We start from the raw sequence: 6,219 nt of genomic DNA on the forward strand, positions 1-6,219 counted from the left end.
ACTTTTTAAATGTTTGGAATACTTATACTTACGAAGACTCTCTGCCCTCCAAAAGTATATAAGGTAGGATTACATTGGATTTAAGAGAATAAATGTCCAAAATAACAAAAATATGAATACAATAGAAATTTAGTTCTCTGAAGTAAAATAAGCCTGCAAAGAGCTGGTTTAGGGCTATTGAGTGAAGCACAGTGTCAAGGAGCCAGGGTCCTTTTCACTGCTTTTCTACTATCCTTAGCATGTGGCTTCCATATCATATTCTGAGATGACTGGTTCAGAGCCAGTCCCTGGACACCAAACTCTCTGGGAGAGTAAAGAAAGGATCATGGATGACATACTCTTCTCCTTTTTAAGGAGAATTTTCATCAGCAACTCATTAGACAGGCTTAATCAGACAGATGCATGGGAAATTTAGGATACAGGATTCTTATTCTTGACAGCCATGTGCCTAGCCAAACTTTACAGATTCTAATTCTGAGGACAAAAGAAAGAAAATATAATTGGGGGAAAGAACTCTCAACTACAAAGACAAAACACAGAAAAGTTCAAAGTTAAAAATATAATATTTCAATGGTAATATTGGGTAGCAAAGCATAGGTATTAAGTAATTATAATGTTGGAGTTAGGCTGCATGAATTTAAAATCTGGGTCTATTTTTTATTTGCAGTATAAACTTGGGTAAGTTTTTAAACTTTCCAAGCCTCAGTTTCTCATCTACAAATAGAGGATAATAGCATGTATCTTACAGAGGTCTATTGAGATGATCACTCATAGAGCGTAGAGCTTGCTCACTTTCAGCGCTCAGTAAATATTGATGATGAAGAAGATGATAATATTGATGTTAATGGCCAATAGTAAAAATAATGGTATTAGTAGTAATATAGGAACTACCAAAACATTATGATTACTATGATTGGTGTCAGAGAATTCTTGGAAGGCCCACAGAGCAGGGAGTGCTAGAGACAGACCAGGTGAATAGGCTGGATTTAGAGTTAGAAAGAAAAAAACCTTTCCAGATGAGCATATTAGTAAATCATGACCAAGTAAAACAGCAACCTCTGCACTCTTCAAACCTCTATAACTTCATTGTGAATAGATTTAAAGCAGTTGGGAATTGGAAGTTTACTGAACTTTGGTATAACCAATATGTAATTATTTAGTTATTAATACACACAATATTCTATTAGAGACCAGTATATGAGTTGCTTCTTAGGAAAATACGAATTATTAAGTGTATTTGCTAGAATCCAGCTAAGTGAAATACTTAGATAGCACCTTTGAATGAAAAAATTATTACCCTGATAGTAGACATCTCAATGTTACAAAAAAGAAAGAAAAAACAGAAATCTTAAATATCCTACTGATGGTAAACCACTGAGCAAAAGTAAAATCATCGTATCTATTTTCTACCCAGAAGTTGGGAATACACACACACACACACACACACACACACACACAATTTTTTAATATGAGGAGTTGTGGGTATACCTTCAATTACTATAATTAATTTATTCTCGCCTGAAACACTCAAACATTCACCTGAGCATAAATGCTTCATTTTTCACCATTGGAAATCACCTGAAAAGTTCTACCCCCATTAGAAAACCTAATTTAAAATTAATATGTATGCATTTTCTTTCATCTTTTAAATATGCAAAAATAAGCTGCATCTCAGTGATGAAGAACTAAACAGTGGTTTGAAATGCCACTTACTTGAATTTCATAAGTCAATCTTCCCCTATATCCTTTTTTCTTCCTTTAGCTGTCACTCAGAGAACTGTAGGCAAACAGTTGAGAACTAAGCAATGTTCTCTACAGGGTATGAATCTCAGAAAGCTAATTCTTTTACCACTTTTTATCGGTTTACTCAACTTATGTTATTTAACTATTATTTTTTTTTAGCCTTTACTATGTGCCAAGCACTCTTCTAAGATCCTTTTTTTCTTCATTTAATCCTCACAAGAACTAGATTAGGTGAACACTATTATTGTACCCATTTCAGAGCCCAAACAACTGAGACACAGAGGGGTTAAGTACTTTGGCTGAGGTTGTACAGGTGATAAACAGTGGAGACAGGGTTAGAACTCTAGTCTGCCTCTACACAGAAACACTTAATTCCCTGTATTATTTTTTCTCTTATGTAGATAGGTCCCCTTTTAAGCTATTGGATAAATAGAAATATTCCTGTCTTTAGTTGGAAATTATAACACTTTATTTCCACAAAGATAATTGTTTTGTATGGCATCTATGGCTTCACTTCTCAGTTCTACAAATGACTGGCTGAAAGCATTATATATATAGTCTTGCTATAGAAAACATGATGGTGAACCCACATTTATACTATAGAATTCAGTTGTATTCAGAAAAATGACACAGTAACATGTTTGATTCTCCCACAAAAGAATCTACCTTAATGTCTACACACCTGTCTGAGACATAGTGAACTCTTTTTTAAAGCAGAAGAGGGAAAAAAACACTGCGCATGGGAAACTGGCTGCTTTATGTGGTTATAAAGCTAGCTGGATCTTTACAAGATAAATGCTCCATCTGATAAAAAGCTATGAGAGCTACACAAGCACCTAGCAGAGTGCATGCATAGCTTCTTAATAATTCCTTGTTGTTTTAACAAAAACACATCAACATAGCCCATTTTGACAGCCACATAATGCTACCACCAACTTGTTGTGATAAAAAATAAACCTGACTGAATGTAAATGAGGAAACCCATTTAAAATATGTTATTGGAATAAATACATACCAGTCTAATCAAGACAGTAAGTGGGTTTTCAGTTAGCTCAAATTCTTTATGAACAGAGGACATGAACATAGATTAAAGGAACAGATTTTTTTCATCATAGGAAAGAAAAGATTACACACACTCACATACAAGCAAGCACACTGTTTAGATAAAGGACATACTAACTTTATCATCCAGCTCCCAACCCTAAATGATTCTGCATTTTTTTTCCAGGTGAGTTGCAATGAGATTTATTATAAAGGAGGGGTTACAGGTAGTTCCAAAGGATGGAGTACTGGAGACGGAATAGAGTCACCTTGTATTTGCTTCATTAATGACAAACTCTCCTGTTACTGAGGAGGCAGGCTTCCTCAGAGAGCAGTGAATTTAGAAAAGCCTGTAAAGTTTGCTTTCAGGAAGATCTTCTCCAAATAGATATTCAAAGTAATTTCTGAAATATAATCTGATTGTGTTATCCTCCCCACCCCCACCCCCGACTCTTTCAAAGGCTTCACAATGCTTTTATGCTAAAAACAACACTTACAAGGCTCTATATACCCCTTCTTCCACCTACTACTAGTTTCCAACGCTTATCTCCTTCATCCCATGCTCCAGGATCACCAATCTTTTGGTTGTTAAAAAATCCATGTACCTTCAACTTCAAGGCCATTTTCCAAGTCTCACTGTGGCTGTTTTCCCAGTACCTAGGACAACACCTGGGATTTCATCAGCATTCATACAAGTATTGAACACATGAATGACTGAATACATGTCACTTCCTTTTCTTGTTGTCTCTCATTCCATCCTTAACTTAGGGAAGCCTTCCCTTAGCTTGACATCAAATGGCACCAAGTCCCTCTCTCCACAGCACTGGTCAAAGTTGCAATACTCCATTTATTCCTGTGATAGTGTAATTAGAACCCACTCTTCTTCTAAACTTCTAACTCCATAAAACTAGGAGCAAGTCTTTGTGGGTTTTGCTTATTTGTTTGTTCTTGGTTTTCCTCACTATTCTTTCCCCAGTGACTGATGTAGTAGCTCACACATTTGGCAGCCCAACATAGGCTTGTTGCATATATGAATGAGGGACTGAGTGAAAGATCCTAGGAAGAGTGAAGTCCTTCAACATTTTTATAAAGTAACCCAGGTATCACATTCTCTTTGGCAAACAAAGTAGGTGGGAAGAATTATAATCCACTGGCTAATGATAAAGAACTCTGGAAATATGGAACTTAAAATCTGCAATGAAATTTCAATATTGTAAAATATTTCTCTACCAATAGTTTAAAGTAAAATATTTGGTTGCCACATATTAATGGTTGTATTTCTGATACTTCAACTTTGGGCTAAGGAAAAAAAATTGCATCTATTTCCATAAGGAGCATTATAGACTCTGGGTCAAATGGGATTAGTTTAAAACTTATATGGATTCTACAAAAACATATTAAAAAATGGTCCACTTCATTTCATTCAAATATACAGGTGAATCAGTGAAGTGATGGCTAATTTAACCATTGTTTTTAAAATAAGGTCTTCGTGCAAACATACTGGTGATGCTTGCAGTAGTAGTAGCGAGAATAATTTCTTTATAAATTAATGAAGTCAATGAATCAGAGACTTTAGAATTGTAAATGAATTTCAAAATATCTACATGAGATAAAATCTCATATGAATTCTATAAGAACATCTTTGTTTTCCTTCTTTATTTTGCATACTTCTGTGTTTATCTGTCTAGGAGAAATACAAATATTTGAAAAGGGCAGCCTTTATTTTATTGTCTTTTTGGCAGCCAAATTGCAGAGTTACTGATACCAACAATATAGATGTTAGAAGATAACTTTTTTTAAAAAAGGATTGTTTGCCATATGTTGTCAAATGAATTGTTTGTATTTGTTTTGTAGGGTTTCTATGACAGTTATTAATTAAAGTTAGAGTGAGCTCGTTATAAGGGTTTATATTCCAGAGCAGTGTTTCCATCTGAAGTGGGAATCTGACCTTTACAGAGTTCTTAATGACTCCACTCAAACAAAAACATGTTGATATCAAGAATGGATGTTTGCTGATACTCTCAGATGTGTCAGTGATACCATTTATCATGAAGCAGGACATATTTCTTATATTTAAAAGATTGTGGGGTTCATAGCCAATTGGGGGGAAACAGAAGATAATTCAGAATTCTACAAGTTTTAAAATGAAGGAGTATCAGGAGCATACTATTGATTGCTTCCATTTGTCATTTTTTCTTTATTTAGTTTAAACTTTTATTTCCACCTCCTATTTCCAACAGTCTTTTGAAAATTCAACTCATTTCAACTTTGAACTCCTAAGTTTTTTGTCAAATTTTCTATAAAGATACATTACCTTGAGAGTTCTTCCAGAGGTAAGAGAAAGGGTTTTTTAAAGAAAAAATTCGGAACTTAATGACCTTCCAACCAGTGAGATTTTATTTTTATTTACTTATTTTATTTATGTATTTATTTTTGGTAGTGCAGATATTCATTTAGAGGCTCAAAGAAAAGAATAATATTAGTATATGTCTGAAGAGCATCCCTCCTAATCTAATTTTTTAAATGGAAAGTAGACCAAAGTCGTCATATTACAGCTGCCTCAAATAATGTCTACATGCAATATAGGAATGAGAATTAATCTGGCATGATTTTTGCACTTGAGGCTTTAGTATTTTGTCTGGAATAAATGTTAAGCAATAAGGGCAGCCTCTGATAATCAGTAATTTCTGTGTTGTCTTGAGGGGTCAGGAAATGGATTATTCTTGTTGTACAAGCATTCAGTTTAATTAAGCAATCAATTATTCATTCAATCTCTATTTAGGCTCAGCACTGTGCTAGGTGATTTGGGGGAAAAAAAAAACAAGTATAAAATAGTGCCTGTGATTAAGTCTCAAACTTAGGACCCAAGGACTCATATTAACAAAGGGGAGAAAAGTAGGGACACAGAGGCTCAAGTAAGAATGAGGACTATGGTGATTATGAAGGGCCCCCAAGAGCAGTTTGCCTATGATGTGGGTAGGTGAGATTGAACTAGAAGGAATTTTGATGGAAATGTATTTCAAGGAAGGAGAATATGAGAGTTATTATAAACCTAGGTTCCACAATCATACAATAAGGATACAATGAATTTATGCTTACTGTTGAAATATGGGGACGACATCAAAACTTGTTAGATAAATTAATAGGTTCCTACGTCTTTATGTATGCAAATGAAAGTCATCAGCTTCAAAGTATTTTAAAACTCTTCAGATCCATTGGAAGAATTATTTTCTTCTTTATAATTTTAATATCTTTTTAAGATTAGATTTCTCTAAAGCCTACTGTTGTCAAATCTTTCAAGATATGTATATACTTTTAAAAATACACATTGGTATTTCCTGGACGGGCTTTATATCTGTTCATAACTTTATTTAAAAAAGTAAAATATTAATGCTTTAGCCAAAAATAGTTACACAGAATGTTAGCATTTTTGAA

Source organism: Canis lupus, chromosome 19 (genome assembly GCF_048164855.1).
Source record: "Canis lupus baileyi chromosome 19, mCanLup2.hap1, whole genome shotgun sequence".
NCBI classification, from domain to species: domain Eukaryota; kingdom Metazoa; phylum Chordata; class Mammalia; order Carnivora; family Canidae; genus Canis; species Canis lupus.